This window comes from Rhinopithecus bieti, unplaced genomic scaffold (genome assembly GCF_001698545.2).
Source record: "Rhinopithecus bieti isolate Rb0 unplaced genomic scaffold, ASM169854v2 scaffold_32105, whole genome shotgun sequence".
Lineage (NCBI taxonomy): Eukaryota > Metazoa > Chordata > Mammalia > Primates > Cercopithecidae > Rhinopithecus > Rhinopithecus bieti.
Genome location: NW_016814250.1, coordinates 805,391 through 822,996, shown reverse-complemented (window position 1 = coordinate 822,996; position 17,606 = coordinate 805,391). Strand labels below are relative to the sequence as shown.

Below are 17,606 nucleotides of genomic sequence, written 5' to 3'. Positions count from 1 at the left end.
TGGGATTACAGGCTTGAGCCACCGCGCCTGGCCTTTTTTTTTTTTTAAGATTCAGGAGGTGCATGTGCAGGTTTGTTACATGGATACATTATGTAATGGTGAGGTTTGGGCTTCTAGAGTAATAGTGAACATTTTACTCAATAGGTTATTATTATTATTCGATATCCTTCTCCCCTTCTCCCCCTCTTCGGAGTCATTGTCTATTATTTCCATCTTTATGGCCATGTGTACCTGCTGTTTAGTTCCCACTTATAAATGAGAACATGTGGTATTTGATTTTCTGTTTCTGAGTTATTTCACTTAGGATAATGACCTCTACCTCCATTCAGGTTGCTGCAAAGAACATGACTTCATTCTTTTTCATGACTGCATAGTATTCCATGGTATATATATACTACATTTCCTTTATCCAGTCTTCCATTGATGGGCACTTAAATTGATTCCATGACTTTGCTCTTGTGACCAGTGCTGAAATAAACTTGCGAGTGCAGGTATCTTCTTTTTATAATGATTTAAAAGGCTAATATTTTAAAAAGGTGAATGTTTATATCATGCATCCGATATAAATATAAAATGAATACACGTAACAAATTTTAGTTAACTCATTAATTGTTGCGGGAACCCATAAAATGTTACTGGTTGAAAGAATTCAAAGTACTGCATACATATATATAAGCAGATAAAGAATGCTTAAATGAATAATTAAATGTGACTTGGCATAGATTTTATTTACATCATTAACTATTGAGAGAACCATTAAAAACTTACAACAGGTTGAAAGGAGAATTTAAAGTACCACATGCATATATAAGAAGATAAAAAATGCTAAAATGTACTGGGTACAGTGGCTTGTAATCCCAGCACTTTGGGAGGCAGAGATGGGAGGATTGCTTGAGCCAGCTCAGGCAACATAGTCACACCCTGTCTCTACAGAAAATAGAAAAAGTTACCTGGGCATGGTAGTGCATGCCTGTAGGGTGAGGAGGGAGGATCACTTGAGCCCGGGAAGTTGAAACTGCAGTGAGTTGTGACCAGGCCACTGCATTCCAACCTGGATGACTGAACCAGATGGTGTCTCAAAAAAAATAAAAAAGCTAAAATGAATTTAAAGGCATGTATAACATTGACCTATCCACAGGTGATAATCAGCTGCATTCCAATACAACTAATTTGCATTTGTATGGACAGGAATAATTTGTATTATTTTTGGCTTTCTACAAATTATAGAGTTGTAAAGTAGTTAAAATACAATGAAAGGTAGCAATATCATGGGAAGAGTATGCTGTATAGAACATTCTAGAAAAGAAAAGAAATTTTTAGAGAAAAAAGTAATCTTTTTTTTCCACGTTCCAAAGTCTTACACAATTTTTCTCAGCAAGAGTACATAATTGGAGCTGAAGGTGCTCCCTCAACTTTTTTGGGTCACAGAATAGTTGGTAATGATGGAAAGCAGGCCAAGAAAAGAGGAGGATTCCAGGAATACATCCAAGGTCATACCACAGGCACTTCAGGTCAGGGTGCCACTGCTGCTGTTGTCCTGCTAGACACTCACCACCAGCGTTGCCAGATGACTCACGTGGCCCACCTGACCCTGCATCTTTGCAGTACATTCTCAAGTTTCAAAGTCTAGGAAAGGGGCGTTGAGTTGACTCAGATCCCATGCCCTCACCCTAGCTGCCTAGACTGGGAAGAAGGAATATGAAACCACGTGGTTTTGCTATGATGAACCAAGACCAACACAATGGGGATTTCTCGCCACAAAGGAAGGATATGTGATGTTGGCTAGTAAAAAAGAAAATGCAAATATTTACTGCAAGCACTATACTAGGGATATACAAAACCATCAGAAAGGATTTAAGCTTTTTCTGGAGAAAGATAACATAATGAAGTGGGAAGATTAAGATCACATCTCTATTAAAAATACAAAAATTAGCCGGGCGTGGTGGCGGGTGCCTGTAGTCCCAGCTACTTGGGAGGCTGAGGCAGGAGAATCGCTTGAACCTGGGAGGCGGAGGTTGCAGTGAGCCAAGATCACGTCACTGCATTCCAGCTGGGCAACAGAGTGAGACTCCATCTCAAAAAAAAAAAAAAAAAAAAAAAAAAAAGAAAAAAAAAAAAGAGCTCTAGACTCATATACCTAGGTCTAAGGCAGGTTTCACCAGGCTGAGTTGTGGTGGGAAAATTGCAAACCTCTCTGAATCCCAGTTATCTCGTTTATGTTAACATTACTATCTATCTCAAAGATGCTTACGACTCTGCATAATCTGGTCTATTGCTATTTCTATGACCTTATCTTCTTCTACTACTGGTCTCCTTGCTGAAATCTGCTTCAGTCCTCCTAGCTTCCTTGCTGTTCTTTGAGCACACAAACATCCATCTGCTGTAGGCCCCTTGTATTTGCTTGCTTCCATGTCTGAAAAATGTTCCCCCACATGAAATTTGTTTTGTCACCTCCTTCATTCAGCTCTCTTCTCTCTCGCTCTCTCTTTTGAGACAGAGTCTCACTCTTGCGCAGGTTAGAGTGTATTGGCACAATTCAGTTCACTGCAGCCTCGACCTCCAGAGCTCAGGTGATCCTCCCACCTCAGCCTCCTGAGTAGCTAGGACTACAGGTGCATACCACCATGCCCAGCTAATTTTTGTATTTTTTGTAGGGATAAGGTCTCATTATGTTACCCAGGCTGATCTCAAACTCCTGTGCTCAAACGATCTGCCTGCCTCGGCCTCCCAAAACCCTGGGATTACAGGCATGAGCCACTATATCTGGCTAGCTCTACTCTCAAATGTCACCTTGGCTTTGGTAATATCTTCCCTGACAACTCTGACGAAAATTACAACTTATTTTACTTGGCACTACCTTACTTTATTTTTCTCTATAACATTTGTTACTTGTCTCTCTCCCTTCTCTAAACTGTAAATTCCATGAGAATAGGAAATCAAATCTGTTTTTACATGGTTGTATCTCCAGAGCCTTGAACAATGCCAGGAATATAAAAAGTGCTCAATAATATCTGTTTGGATGAATGAATAATTGCAAAGTGCCTGGCATACAGTAGACACCAAACAAATGCTGATCATTGCTATTTTTATCGGACTCTGATTTCTCTTCCCATACCCTGGCCAGCCACCCTTAAGCTGACCTGCTTTCCCAGAGGACTTACGATCTAGTAATAAAATTTACCAGTTCAGGAACTCAATCTCCTAATTCAACAGAAAACAACTAGAATATTGTAGTATTCATTTTAGTGATCACTTTGGGATTTCACACTTACTCTTTGTTTTTTAATGTGTCTGATCTATGGTGGTGCTACCAAATGATTTGTATTAGCAGCTGGAAAAATCTAACAAAATTACTTTGAAAGTGCCTTTTGGGCCAGGCGCAGTGGCTCACGCCTGTCATCCCAGCACCTTGGTAGGCCGAGGAAGGAGGATTGTTTGAGTCCAGAAGTTCAAGACCAGCCTGGGCAACATAGGGAGACTCTATCGCTACAAAAAAATATATAAACTAGCTGAGCATGGTGGTGCATTCCTGTGGTCCCAGCTACTTGGGAAGCTGAGGTTGGAGGATTGCTTCAGCCTTGGAGGCCAGGGCTGCAGTGAGCTGTGAGTGTGCTACTGTACTCCAGCCTGGGTGACAGAGTGAGACTCTATCTTAAAAAAAAAAAAAAAAAAGAAAGAAAATGAAAAATCAAGATGCATTTTGAAGCACATAAGGGAACATTTTTTAAAAAATTTGTATCTCTAGTAGGAAGACTATATTAGAACATAAGACTGCACATGAGTATGTCACTGTTTTAGTCAGCATTCTTCAGAGAAACATTAGTTATAAGAAGTTGGCCTATGCAATTATGGAGGGTGACAAATTCCAAGATCTGGAGGGTCAGTCAGCCAAGGTGATATCTGAGAGTAGAGGTGAATGAAGAAGATGAGGGAGAAGTCATATGGGGGGACATTTTTCAGACATCAAGGAGAGCCGATGCTTTAGTTCCAGCCCAAGCCTAAAGTCCTGAGAACAGGAGAGCTGATGGTGTAATTCTGGTTGAAAGGTCAGCAAGCTCAACATCCAGGAGTTTGAGTTTGAGTTTAAGGCAGAAAAAAAGCCAGTGTCAGCCGGGCATGGTGGCTCATGCCTGTAATCCCAGCACTTTGGGAGGCCAGTGAGGGCGGATCAGCTGAGATCAGGAATTCAAGACCATCCTGGCCAGCATGGTAAAACCCCGTCTCTACTAAAAATACAAAAATTAACCAGGTGTGGTGGTGTGTGCCTGTAATCCCAGCTACTCAGGAGGCTGAGATAGGAGAATTGCTTGAACCCCAGAGATGGAGGTTGCAGTGAGTGGAGATCACGCCATTGCACTCCAGCCTGGGTGACAAGAGGGAAACTCCATCTAAAAACAAAACAAAACAAAACAAAACAAAACAAAAGCAAAGCCAGCTCCATGTTGAAGATTGCCAGGCAGAAAGAATTCTTTTACTTGGGGGAGGATCAGCCTTCTTATACTGACCAGGCCCTTCAACTGATTAGGTGAGGCTCACTCACATTAGGGAGGGTAATCTTTCCTCAGCCTACCAATTTAAATGTTAATCTCACCAAAAAACGCTCTTACATAAACACCCAGAATAACGTTTGACCAAATATCTGGGCACCCAATGACCCAGTAAAGTTGATACATAAAATTAACCATCACATTTAGGCTAGGTGTAGTGGCGCATGCCTGTAATCCCAGTACCTTGGGAGACAGAGGCAGGCAGATCGCATGAGGCCAGGAGTTCAAGATCAGTCTGGCCAACGTGGTGAAACCCTGTTTCTACTAAAAATAAAAAAAATTAGCCTGGTGTGTTGGTGCACGCCTGTGGTCCCACCTGCTTGGGAGGCTGAGGCAGGAGAATCACTTGAACCTGGGAAGCGGAGGTTGCAGTAAGCTGAGATCGTGCCACTGCACTCCAGCCTGGGTGACAAAGTAAGACTCTGTCTCGAAAAGAAAAAAGTTAACCATCACCTTCACTCTATCTTTTATATCTATCATCAATTCTTTAGTTGTCATGGAATAGTTGTTATAAAGGATAGTGGGAAACAACAATCTCTTGAGTGAAAACGTGTGTAAGTCAGCTGCTGTATGTGGATAGACCCATTCAGTGCATGTGTGGAGGCTTTTAATGCTGAAATTAGTATGGAGATCCCATTGATGATATAACATCAGGACTACAACAAGGTCTGAGCACTTGCATTCTAGCTCCTAGCTGGAGATTCAACTTTTAGCAATTCATTTAACTTTTTTGGATTTGGTTTTCTCTTCTGAAAGTGAGGGGGTAGGACTAGATGATTTTTTTTTTTTTTTTTTGAGACGGAGTTTCGCTCTTGTCGCCCAGGCTGAAGTGCAGTGGTGTGATCTCAGCTGACTGCAACCTCCACCTCCCAGGTTCAAGCGATTCTCCTGCCTCGGCCTCCCAAGTAGCTAGGATTATAGGCACCTGCTATCACGACTGGCTAGTTTTTTGTATTTTTAGTAGAGATGGGGTTTTGCCATGTTGGGCAGACTGGTCTTGAACTCCTGAACTCAGGTGATCCACCTGCCTCAGCCTCCCAAAGTGCTGGGATTACAGGCGTGAGCCACCGCACCCAGCCAACTAGATGATTTTTAAAGATCACTTGTAGCCCTGGAATCTTTGGTTCTAGATAACAGAGTAAGCTGTGAGGGAAGCCCTCTATGCTGCTAGTAGCGTGACACACAGGGACAAAGACAACACGTCTTTGGAGTTATGTATGGCAGTGCTGTCTGTCTTTGAAGCTAAATGACAAAAATAATTTGGCCTGGATTTTATTTGTTCCCAGTTGGCTGAAAATAAACAGAAGTTATTTTAGGAACAACTGTGTCTTCTTTATTCTCTATTCTTTTCTTTTTTTCTTTCTTTTTTTTTTTGAGATAGGGTCTTGCTCTGTTGCCCAGGCTGGAGTGCAGTGGCATGATCTCAGCTCACTGCAACCTCCACCTCCCAGGTTCAAGCGATTCTCCTGCCTCACCCTCCTGAGTAGCTGGAACTACAGGTGTGCACCACCACACCCAGCTAATTTTTGTGTTTTTAGTAGAGATGGGGTATCACCATGTTGACCAGGCTGGTCTCAAATTCCTGACCTCAAGTGATCTGCACACCTTGGCCTCCCAAAGTGCTGGGATTACAGGCATCAGTCACCACACCCTGCTGTGGACTGTCTGGCTTCTCTATTCTTTTTGTTATATATCAGATAGAGGGACTCTGGGCATTTCATGCAGTCACCAGACTGCAGTGAAGGTGCCAGGCTCCAGATCCATGAGAGCCCAGGTGTCTACTCTTAGCATCTCACACAGTGCCTAGCACAAAGTGGCCTCCCATAAGTGAGACATTGAACAAACGCACATGTTTGGCCCCTCGACACAGCACATGAAACACCCTGGGGTACCTGACTTAGTTCGTCCACGCTGCTATAACAAACTATAGTAGACTGCATGGCTTATAAACAACAGAAACTTATTTCTCACAGTTCCAGAGGCTGGAAGTGTGGTCTGGGTGCCAGCATGGCAGGTTCTGGTGAGGGCCTTCTTCTGGGTTGCAGGCTACTATCTTCTTCTTGTATCTTCATATGGAGGAAAGAGAGCAAGAAAGATCTCTGGGGTCCCTTTAATAGGGGCACTAATCTCATTCATGAAGACTTCACACTCATGATCTGATCGCTTCTAAAGGTCGCACCTCCTAACACCATCACTGTAGGGATAAAGCTTCAATATATGCATTTTGTGGGACACAAACATTCAGGCCACTGCAGTGCTTGCCCCACTTGGGAGACTGCAGTGGTTTGGTCAGTTGCAGTGCCTGTGAAGCCCCTCTTTTCACTACTGCCCTGCGCTGTGCTTTCCTAACAGACACCAGATAAATTCTACCCTCCCTTCCATCTCTGTTACTTTGAATCTCTGATACTGGTGTCAATAGCCTCCCTCCCCAGGTCCCAGGCAGGGTAGCCCAGACACTCAGTCTTCTGCTATACCTTGACTTCCCAGCCAAGATGGTGCAGGTAGGTATGAAGAACTTTTATTAGTGCAGCCTTGAGCAGGAACCAGAAGAGTGGGAGTTTCTGAGAGTATTTCTTCATCCAGGCTTCTTGCCCCTTGTGGCCATTGAGAAAAGGAGAACTTTTGAAATTAAAGAGAGCCTCATGGAGGGAGTGAGAGACTGGGGGTCTAAGTATGTGGATGGAAAAAAATTCCATTTTATTTTATTCATTTCCAACTTAAAATTAACATTTGCTTCAGTTATGAATATAAAAATCACATCACAATGGTACTATCAGTACCTATGACTTTGTCACCAATAGAAATCACAGATATATTCAAATCATATTAGTTACTGACAAATCTCACAAAATACTATCTATGCTCAGGCCGGGGGCAGCCCACTCATGCCTGTAAACCCAGCACTTTGGGAGGCCAAGGCAGGTGGGTAACTTGAGGTCAGAAGTTAGAGCCTAGACTGGCCAACATGGTGAAACCTATCTCTACTAAAAATACAAAAATTAGCCAGGCGTGGTGGTGCATGCCTGTAATCCCACCTACTCGGGAGGCTGAGGCAGGAGAATCACTTGAACCCCGGAGGCAGAGGTTGCAGTGAGCCAAGATTGCACCACTGCACTCCAGCCTGGGCGACAGAGCAAGATTTGGTCCTCGCCCCTTCCAAAAACAAAAAACAAAAAACAAAAAAACAAAAGCAAAACTCAAAAAACAAAACCACCTATGCCCATCACTATGTGAAATTATGATATTTAGATAACCTGCCCCTAGATTTTATTATCTAATGTGTTAATAAAGAGAACATATATTGTCCCATCACAAATTTGTTTTTTAAAAATTATTTTAATAACTATATTTTAATATAATTGGTGCTCATATAATTCTATGCATTAAAAAATGCATTGAAGAGATTTCTTCACTAGACTTCCAAGGGATCCATGATCCAAAAAAGATTAAGAGTCGCCTGTACAAGGAGAACCTTGCACTGAAAGAAATTAGTCATTGAGGTGGTATTGGTGGCATAGCATTTGCTGAACAAAATATCTTATTCAGGCATTTTCATGAAATTGTTGTAATACTACTTAGCAGTATTTTGATAGCTGAATGGTTTCCAACTTATACTTAGTTCCTTATTAGGCTCAGCTAGTTTCAACATGTGAAAATCAATAAGTTAGATATAAAACTATTTCCGACAACAAATTAAAATGTTTTCTTAGAAAAGTTTAATCCATTGGCATCTTGACAGATACATTCCCTCTTTGGTAAAGATGCTAGACTCATTGAATGGCTTAGTATCTCACTTTGCCTTGTGTGTTGTGGGGTAGAATTGTTTATTCCTTTAAACATCATGTTATTTATTTATTTTCTCCACATACAAACATTTCTCTTTGGAAAGATCAGAAGATATAAATTATCATCGATTTATTTAGATAGAATGCTTTTATTTGGCTTTGTATACAAGCTAAATGCTCACAGAAAGTATTAGATTCATGAGGTTGGAGACTAAAGTCTTCTGTTTATCTACTTATTTGGGAAGATCTCTAAGCCATTCAGTGTAAACATGCTTGCCCTATGTAGCTAATTGACTCAAAGTTGACTCCGGAAACTTTAGAGCTTTATCCAAGAAGACATAAAACACCAGCTACCACTTTAAATCATTGTATAAGTAGCTTCTTCCTTCCTTTTCCTCTTCATTCTTTTACCTTTTCTTCTGGGATCTCCAGGAAGCTACATACTGGTATTCTCAGACTTTTCCTCTCCTTTTTGGATCCACATACTTAAAGTGCCTACAGCAATCTCCTTTCTAGTCTTTCCTAAATTCATTTTGTTCTTCTCTCTACCTCTTCTCTTAGCCCTATGTACTTACTTTGTTCTGTTGTGTTTAGCAACTGCTTCCTGAATTAAACAGAAAAATAGGTATGTGGATTTCCAGTCATATTCTGTGAAGCTCCTTACTGCATAATCTGACCCAGGAGGTGGGAGCCTCCGGTCCTGCCAGCCCTGTTTCTGCAAGAACATCTTTCATCCATTATGTTTGTCTGAACATCCCTAATAAAATGTCATTTGAACAAAGGATTCTGTGGGTAAAGGGTTTGGAAATCACTGAACTAAAGAATGCTCTTGGCCTGGTTTACCATTATACTTTGGCTCTGGCACATGTTAGGAGAACACTTCGACTGTTCACTTATCCAATGATGTAAATCATGATAAATGTGCATAATAACAGTTATTATAACAAGATAATGTGTATAATAACAGTTACTCTGTTGGTCCCTGAAGCCACATATCCATGTGGCCAAAAGGACAGAACTATGTGATTAGTTATTTGTCTTTGGAGCCTGTACTGGGTTGAAGAGTGTTTCCTCAAATCCATGTCTCCCAGGAACCTCAGAGTGTGACTTTATTTGGAAATAGAGTCTTTGCAGATATAATCAAGTTAAGATAAGGCCAGCCATACTGAATTAGGATGGTCTCTAATCCAATAACTGGTGCCTTATAGGAAGATGGAAACTTGGACATAGAGACACAAGCATACACAGGGAAGAAGCCATGTGAAGACAGAGGCAGAGATTGAAGTGATGGATCCATAATTCAAAGTTCAGCAAGGATTGCCTGCAGCCACTACAAGCTAGGGGAGGGACGTGGGATAGTTTCTCCTTCAGAGCTTCTAGACAGAACCTTTCGTTTATCTCTCCTACTTCATTACCTGCTTCCTGAGATCATTTCCCAAATAAACTACCTGCACTTTCACTCAAGTCTGTGTCCAAGACAGTGAGTACTGGAAGTGGCTCTCAATCAGTGGTGGTGGATGCCTGCAGCCATAGCTCCTTGGGAGGCTGAGGCAGGAGGATTGCTAAGGCCCAGGAGTTGGAAGCTATAGTGAGCTATGATCACACCACTGTGCTCCAATCTGGGTGGCAGAGCAAGACCCTGTTTCTTAAAAACAAAGAAGGACAATCAGGTTGACGTTGTTTAGTGGGACTGAATCACTCAATAGCCAGATAGCAACAAGAACCTGGTGGAAGTAGCATCATAATAGCTAAGAGTCTCAGAGAAAGTTTGGCTAGGCTGGTGGGGAGCCCTTGGGGAAAGATTTCCCATTAGAGGAATCCCATGATGAGCAAGAATGGACCAGCTCTAGAAACTTTGCCATGTTTAGTCTTTGACCAGGACTATGTGGACTTTGAGTGAATGCTGCAAAAGACCTCAAAGTTGAGGCAGCTGGAGGCTGCCCAGTGGGTTCACCTTGCCCACTACCCGGACAGAGCTGATTTATCAAGACAGGGGAATTGCGATAGAGAAAGTAATTCACACAGAGCTGGCTGTGAGGGAGACCTGAGTTTTGTTGTTACTCAAATCAGTCTCCCCATACATTTGAGGATCAGATGTTTTAAGGATAATTTGGTGGGTGGGTGGCAGTCAATGAGTTGTGAGTGCTGACTGGTTGGGTCGGAGATGAAATCACAGGGAGTTGAAGCTACCTTGCACTGAGTTGGTTCCTGAGTGAGGGTTACAAGATCAGATGAGCCAGTTTATTGATCTGAGTGGTGCCAGCTGATCCATCGAGTGCAGAGTCTGCAAAATATCTCAAACACTGATCTTAGCTTTGTAAGAGTCATGTTATCCCCAAGAGCAATTTGAGGAGGTTCAGAATCTTGTAGTCTCCAGTTGCAGGAGTCCTAAACCATAATTTCTAATCTTTTGGCTAATTTGTTAGTCTTACAAAGGCAGTGTAGTCCCCAGGCAAGAAGGGGATTTGTTTTGGGAGAGGGCTGTTATCATCTTTGTTCTCAACTGTAAACTAAGTTTCTCCCAGAGTTAGATCAGCCTACACCCAGGAACGAACAAGGACAGCTTGGAGGTTAGAAGCAAGATGGAGTCAGTTAGGTCAGATCTCTTTCACTGTCTCAGTTATAACTTTGCGATGCTGGTTTCAGTTGTTGATCTGGCAAATGTTTTCTTTTCCCATCTGGAAAGAGGATCAAAGCAGAGGACATTTATGCAGAAAAGACAGCAAAATATATTCCATGCTGCAAGGTTATTTTAACTCTTCAGGTTTTTGTCACAGTATAGTAGGAAGGAACTTTGTGTATCTTAACGTTCCACAGAGCATCACAGTATTTATTATATTGATGACATCATGTTAATTGTGTTGGTGCAAGGAAGTGGGAAGTACTCTAGATACCTTGGCAAGACCCATGGGTCTTGGGTCATAGCCTGGGAGATAAATCCTACAATGATTTAGGGGTCTGCCATACTTATGAAGATTTTAGGGACTCAGTGGTTTGGGCTATGCAGGGATACCCCCTTTAAGGTAAAGCAAATATTATTGTACTTCAAACTTTTCACCCCCAAAAAAGAGCACATTAACAATGGGCCTCTTTGGACTGTAGTGACAGTACATATTCTACTTCAGAATACTGCTCTAATTTCTTAGGTAAGTTGGGAGACTATTTTGAGTGGAGCTCAAAGAAGACTCAGAAGCAGGTGCAGCCTGTAGCGCAAGCTACTTTACTGCTTAGGCCAGAAGACCAGGCATATCCAATGGAATTAGGAGTAATCATGCTGGGTAGGGATGATGTGTAGAGTTTCTGGAAAGCCCTAGTAAGTGGTATGCAGGAAAGACATCTAGAATGAGCACAAATTAGCATATCAGAGAGGTACTCACCATTTGAAAAACAGCTTCTAGAATGCTACCACAGTAGAAATGGAGTGTTTGACAATGGGAGTATCAAATAACTATGCGCTTTGTCATGAGTTAGATTCCCCAAGTCATAATGTCAGAAAGGTGAAGTTACAATCTTGCATGAGAGAAATACTACATTTGGGTTTCATTCCTGTAGTCTCAGCACTTTGGGAAGCAGAGGTGGGAGAGTCACTTGAGGCCAGGAATTTGAGACCAAACTGTGCAACATAGCGAGACCTCGTTTCTACAAAAATAAAAAAAAAACTTAGCTGGACATGGTGGCATGTGTCTGAAGTCCTAGCTACTCAGGGAGGCTAAGGTGGGAGGATTGCTTGAGCCCACGAGTCCAAGGTTATAGTGAATTATGATTGTGACACTGCACTCCAGTCTGGGTAACAGAGTGAGACCCTGTCTCTAAAAAAAATAACTAACTAAATAAAAGTACATTAGGGAGCTTGTCAGAGGGCACAAATAAGTCACAAAGTTCCAAGGACAAAGAGAAAAATCACAAATGTGTGAAAAGAGAATAAAAGAACATATCATTTTAAATAAAAATGTGATTGTTAAAATGTCTCATCAACAAATACAGATAACGAGGACACAGCAATACTTTCAAACTTTTGAAAGAAAATGACTCTGTACCTAGAATTTGTTACCCAGCCAAACTATCAATCCAGTACAGGGAAAAAATAAAGACATTTTCCAATATTTTCAAAATAGTCATTTTTTTTCCATTAAAAAATTACCCACGGCTGTTTACTAGAGAAGAAAATAAAGAACTTAAAAAGATACAGCATTCAGAAACAGAAACCAGGAGTTCAGTGGAAATCAGTTGCAACCATCCTGCAGCTACATTTGGGATTCATGCCTTGTAATCCCAGCACTTTGGGAGGAAGAGGCAGGAAGATCGCTTGAGGCCAGGAGTCATCCTGCAACTGCTTTGCTTGAAAGCTCAGAATGCGATAATAGCACATAATAGAACAGGAAGACAGAGGCTCTGTAAAGAACATCTTTTTTTTTTTTTTTTTTTGAGACGGAGTCTCGCTCTGTCGCCCAGGCTGGAGTGCAGTGGCCGGATCTCAGCTCACTGCAAGCTCCGCCCCCCGGATTTACGCCATTCTCCTGCCTCAGCCTCCCAAGTAGCTGGGACTACAGGCGCCCGCCACCTCGTCCGGCTAGTTTTTTGTATTTTTTAGTACAGACGGGGTTTCACCATATTAGCGAGGATGGTCTCGATCTCCTGACCTCGTGATCCGCCCGTCTCGGCCTCCCAAAGTGCTGGGATTACAGGCTTGAGCCACCGCGCCCGGCCAAGAACATCTTTTAAAAAATGGTATCCATTCTCAGCTTGTGTAATTAAACACACAGAGCATCTTAATATCTTGAAAGTGTATTTCTCTATAGTCAGCAAAATAATAAAAGGAAGACAATTAGAAGGTAAAAAAACCTTTATGTCATACATAGTCCAAATATAAAATGAAGCGAGGCCCATGCTGCCCTTCTGGTTTGTACTGCAGTTTCTAGATAGTTCTGCCGGGTCCCGTCTTGGTCAGAAGATGAGGCTTTCCCATTGTGATACTGTCATCCTGAGGCAGGAGAATAGGACCTGGAGGCGGGGTACCTAAAGACTTCCTAGAACTAAATCAAACAAAACACTTTAGCTATGACAGGAAATATCCTCTTCATTATATAGGGCGTACACCAAGTAAATAACTTTTTAACTTCACTTTAGCTTCTTCATTTACATAGAGCACACACCAAGTAACCAGTGGGAACTTCTAGAGTGTATTTAAACCCCCAAAAATTCTGTAACTGGGCTCTTGAGCTACTCGCTCATGCCCGCTTCCACCCTGTGGATCCACCCACCTCGGCCTGCCAAAGTGCTGGGATTACAGGCGTGAGCCACTGCGCCAGGCCCAAGTATTTCCACATTCTAAACAGAAGTGTTAGAGATGTCACTGTTTGCTAAGGATTGGCTACTGGGCAGCCAGACTGGCACAGCTACCGTTTCCCACAACAGCTTACCTCACAGAGGGCTATTTGTTTAGAATGCCGGTTGATCGATCTGGGTGGCCAGAAGTTTGGGCTGAGCTAGTTCTTTCTCTCTTTCTCTGCAGTCTCAGGGCCTGTCCACGTGTTTTCTTGAGCAATGTCTTTGGTCTTCTGGAATTATGATTCATGGATTCAAGAGACCATGGTGGAAGCTTCTAATCCTCTTAAAAAGCAAGACTGATCATGGGGAACTGTCCTGTCCACTGGTACGTTATTGGTAAGTAGCAGAGGCCAGCCCAAATTCTTGGGGATGGAAGATGGGCCCCATCCCTCCACGTGAATGGTGTCACTTGTGGCCATCCTTAATCCTCCACAGCTTAAATGAAAAGCAGAAGCCCTTGTTCAACCTTCACTTCTCCTGATGCCCACTCCCCTGAGGCAACCACTTTCAACTATCTAATTGCTCATGCTGGTGTTTGACACCATGTTTTTGAACGACATGGCTATACTGCCATTTCCCTGGATTTATCAATTTCAGACATTATGTATTGGTTTCTTTTCAGGGTAGATGGGGTCTTACCTCAATCTTTCTCTTTCTAGTTTCTCTCTCTCTGTGTCTCTTTCTTGCCCCCTTACACACACACACACACACACACACACTCACGTAGACACACACAGAGATACACACATGCACAGACACACACACTTTCCCTTCTCTGATTACTGCAAATACAGCAATGTCATAATTTGGACAATATTAGGTAATCTACTAATTCTGTTTCCTCCTGGAGACCAAACCTCCCTTCCAGAGCTTTCTGCCCTTCCGCTGCAGTCTAGACTGGCTTCTCTAGGCCTGTTGCTGTCAGCTGTCATGCCGGGCCTTCTCTTCATTCTTATTCTGGGACGTCTCTTTGCCTCTTTCCTGGGTTGGGGCCCCCATTTGTCTGAATCCCTTATTTTCTCTTTTTTGGTTAACTACCTTGTTTTACTAGAGATAATCTGTTTTGGCCCCCAAACTCATCTTGGATTTGTCTTCCTTCTTTCCTTCCTTCCTTCCTTCCTTCCTTCCTTCCTTCCTTCCTTCCTTCCTTCCTTCCTTCCTTCTTTCCTTCCTTCCTTCCTCTTTCTCTCTTTCTCTCCTCTCTTTCTCTCTTTCTTTCTTTCTCTTTCTGTCTTTCTTTCTTTTCTTTCTTTCTTTCTTTCTCTCTTTCTCTCTCTGTCTTCCCTTCTTTCTTTTCCTCCTTCCTTCCTGCCTTCCTCCTTCCTTCAAGCTTTCTTTCTTTCTCTTTCTCTTTCTTTCTTCTCTCCCTTTTCTCTGGAAGTCATTTGTCCTGTTGGGCATGGGAGGAAGGTAGTAGTGAATGTTTGGGCAACCTTCTTTAGCATGGAAAGCAAACCTCTCCCTTCTCTTTCAGGAATGGGAGATCTGGAAATACTGTTTCTGAAGAAAGCTCTTCCTGACCTTGAGGAAAGGAATCAATGCTCTGGGGTTCAGGTTTAATGGATTATCATTCCTGTTAGCCATTAATAGCTACTGTGTCAGAAAAAGAAAATATAATTTTCTGCTGTGGCAACAGAAGAAAGGGGACATAGGTTAAATTGGCTGAGGAAGGGGGAAGAAGTGTATGTGTGGAGGTGAACACAAGAGCTAGCAGGGATGTCACTGCCAGAGAAGTTCCACGCCCCACCCTGATGGTCCCGGTCTGTACTGGGAGCTTCAGTGCTGGCCTTAAGCGTCCTCCAGGTGAATCACAGCCACTGTGGGTGCCCAGCTGAGTCCTCTCTCCTTTACTCCGCAGCAATCAGAGGAAGCTACTCCCTGATTTGTAACCTACCTCTGTCTCCAGGACAACTCTAAGACCAAAGGTCTCCTTGGACACCTAGTCAGGAGGGTGGTGAGTTGAACTGAGCAAGCTTGAGCATTTCAAACTGAAACATTAGAAGTGGACACTTGTTATTTACTTATACAGAGTAAGGCCCAAATTGAATTAACCTGTAATGAGTCTGCAACAAGCCTAGCGTCTGCTTTTCTATGACTGACCTCAGCTAACACTGGAGCTACTTAAATTTCCAATGATTTTAGAAAACTAATTTTTTTTTAAGTGTGTGATTTGAAGGTAAATGAACCTATTCCAATTTAACTGCTTTATTTTTGTGTTGTATATATAATCATATTTAAGCAATTTAAAATCCAAACTCCCTTTTGTAGCTGTTTTATTTTCTGAAGGGTCTTCCTTCCTTTTTCTTGTGGCCAAGATGGTGTCTGGGTGCAGAAGGGAGCTTATTTACCTTCCGGCTTTGGGGAAGGAAGGGCTCCTTGCCCAAGTGATGTAGTTCTCTCGTTTCCCTGTTGATCACCAGTTGAGATATGTACTCACCTAACTTGGCTTCTTTCTTTTTTTTTTTACATTAGAAAAAATCTTTTATTTCTGCAGATTTTTGGGGAACAGGTGATATTTGGTTATATGAGTAAGTTCTTTAGTGGTGATTTTTGAGATTTTGGTGCACCCAGCACCTGAGCAGTATGCACTGAATGCAATTTGTAGTCTTTTATCCCCCACTCCACTCCCACCCTTTCTCCTGAGTCCCCAAAGTCCATTGTATCATTCTAATGCTTTTGTATCCTTATAGCTTAGCTCTCACTTATGAGTGAGAATATATGATGTTTAGTTTTCCATTCCTGAGTTACTTCACTTAGAATAATAGACTCCAGTTCCTTCCGGGTTGCTGTGAATGCCATTAATTCATTCCTTTTTATGGCTGAGTAGTATTACATCATATAGATATATACACAATTTCTTTATCCACTCATTGATTGATGGGCATTTGGGCTGGTTCTGTATATTTGCAATTGCAAATTGTGCTGCTATGAACATGTGCATGCAAGTATCTTTTTCATGTAATGACTTCTTTTCCAGTAGTGTGATTACTGGATCAAATGGTAGTTCTAATTTTAGTTCTTTAAGGAATCACCACATTGTTTTTCATAGTGGTTGTACTATTTACATCCCCCCCCTCCCCCCCCAGCAGCATAGAAGTGTTCCCTTTTCATCGAATCCACACCAACATTTATTATTTGTTGATTTTTTTATTATGGCCATTTTTTTTATTATTTTATTTTTTTATTATACTTTATGTTCTAGGGTACATGTGCATAACGTGCAGGTTTGTTACATATGTATACATGTGCCATGTTGGTGTGCTGCACCCACTAACTTGTCATTTACATTAGGTATATCTCCTAACGCTATCCCTCCCCCCTACCCCCACCTCACAACAGGCCCTGGTGTGTGATGTTCCCCTTCCTGTGTCCAAGTGATCTCGTTGTTCAATTCCCACCTATGAGTGAGAACATGCGGTGTTTGGTTTTCTGTTCTTGTGATAGTTTGCTAAGAATGATGGCTTCCACCTGCATCCATGTCCCTACAAAGGCCATGAACTCATCCTTTTTATGGCTGCATAGTATTCCATGGTGTATATATGCCACATTTTCTTAATCCAGTCTGTCACTGATGGACATTTGGGTTGATTCCAAGTCTTTGCTATTGTGAATAGTACCACAGTAAACATAAGTGTACATGTGTCTTTATAGCAGCATGATTTATAATCCTTTGGGTATATACCCAGTAATGGAATGGCTGGGTCAAATGGTATTTCTAGTTCTAGATCCTTGAGAAATCGCCACACTGTCTTCCACAGTGGTTGAACTAGTTTACAGTCCCACCAACAGTGTAAAAGTGTTTCTATTTCTCCACATCCTCTCCAGCACCTGTTGTTTCCTGACTTTTTAATGATTGCCATTCTAACTGGTGTGAGATGGTATCTCATTGTGGTTTTGATTTGCATTTCTCTGATGGCCGGTGATGCTGAGCATTTTTTCATGTGTC

The 17,606-nt window shown here is 42.1% G+C and overlaps 1 long non-coding RNA gene across 1 annotated transcript in view; it reads left to right on the top strand.

The window, feature by feature from the left end:
* Nucleotides 1-17,606, top strand: part of LOC108514050 (uncharacterized) — a 78,636-nt gene that overhangs the window by 34,465 nt on the left and 26,565 nt on the right. Inside the window, exons 3-4 of the long non-coding RNA XR_001881092.1 lie at nucleotides 13,845-13,996; nucleotides 15,135-15,614. This is a non-coding gene — a long non-coding RNA (uncharacterized LOC108514050). The remainder of the gene's footprint in view (nucleotides 1-13,844; nucleotides 13,997-15,134; nucleotides 15,615-17,606) is intronic.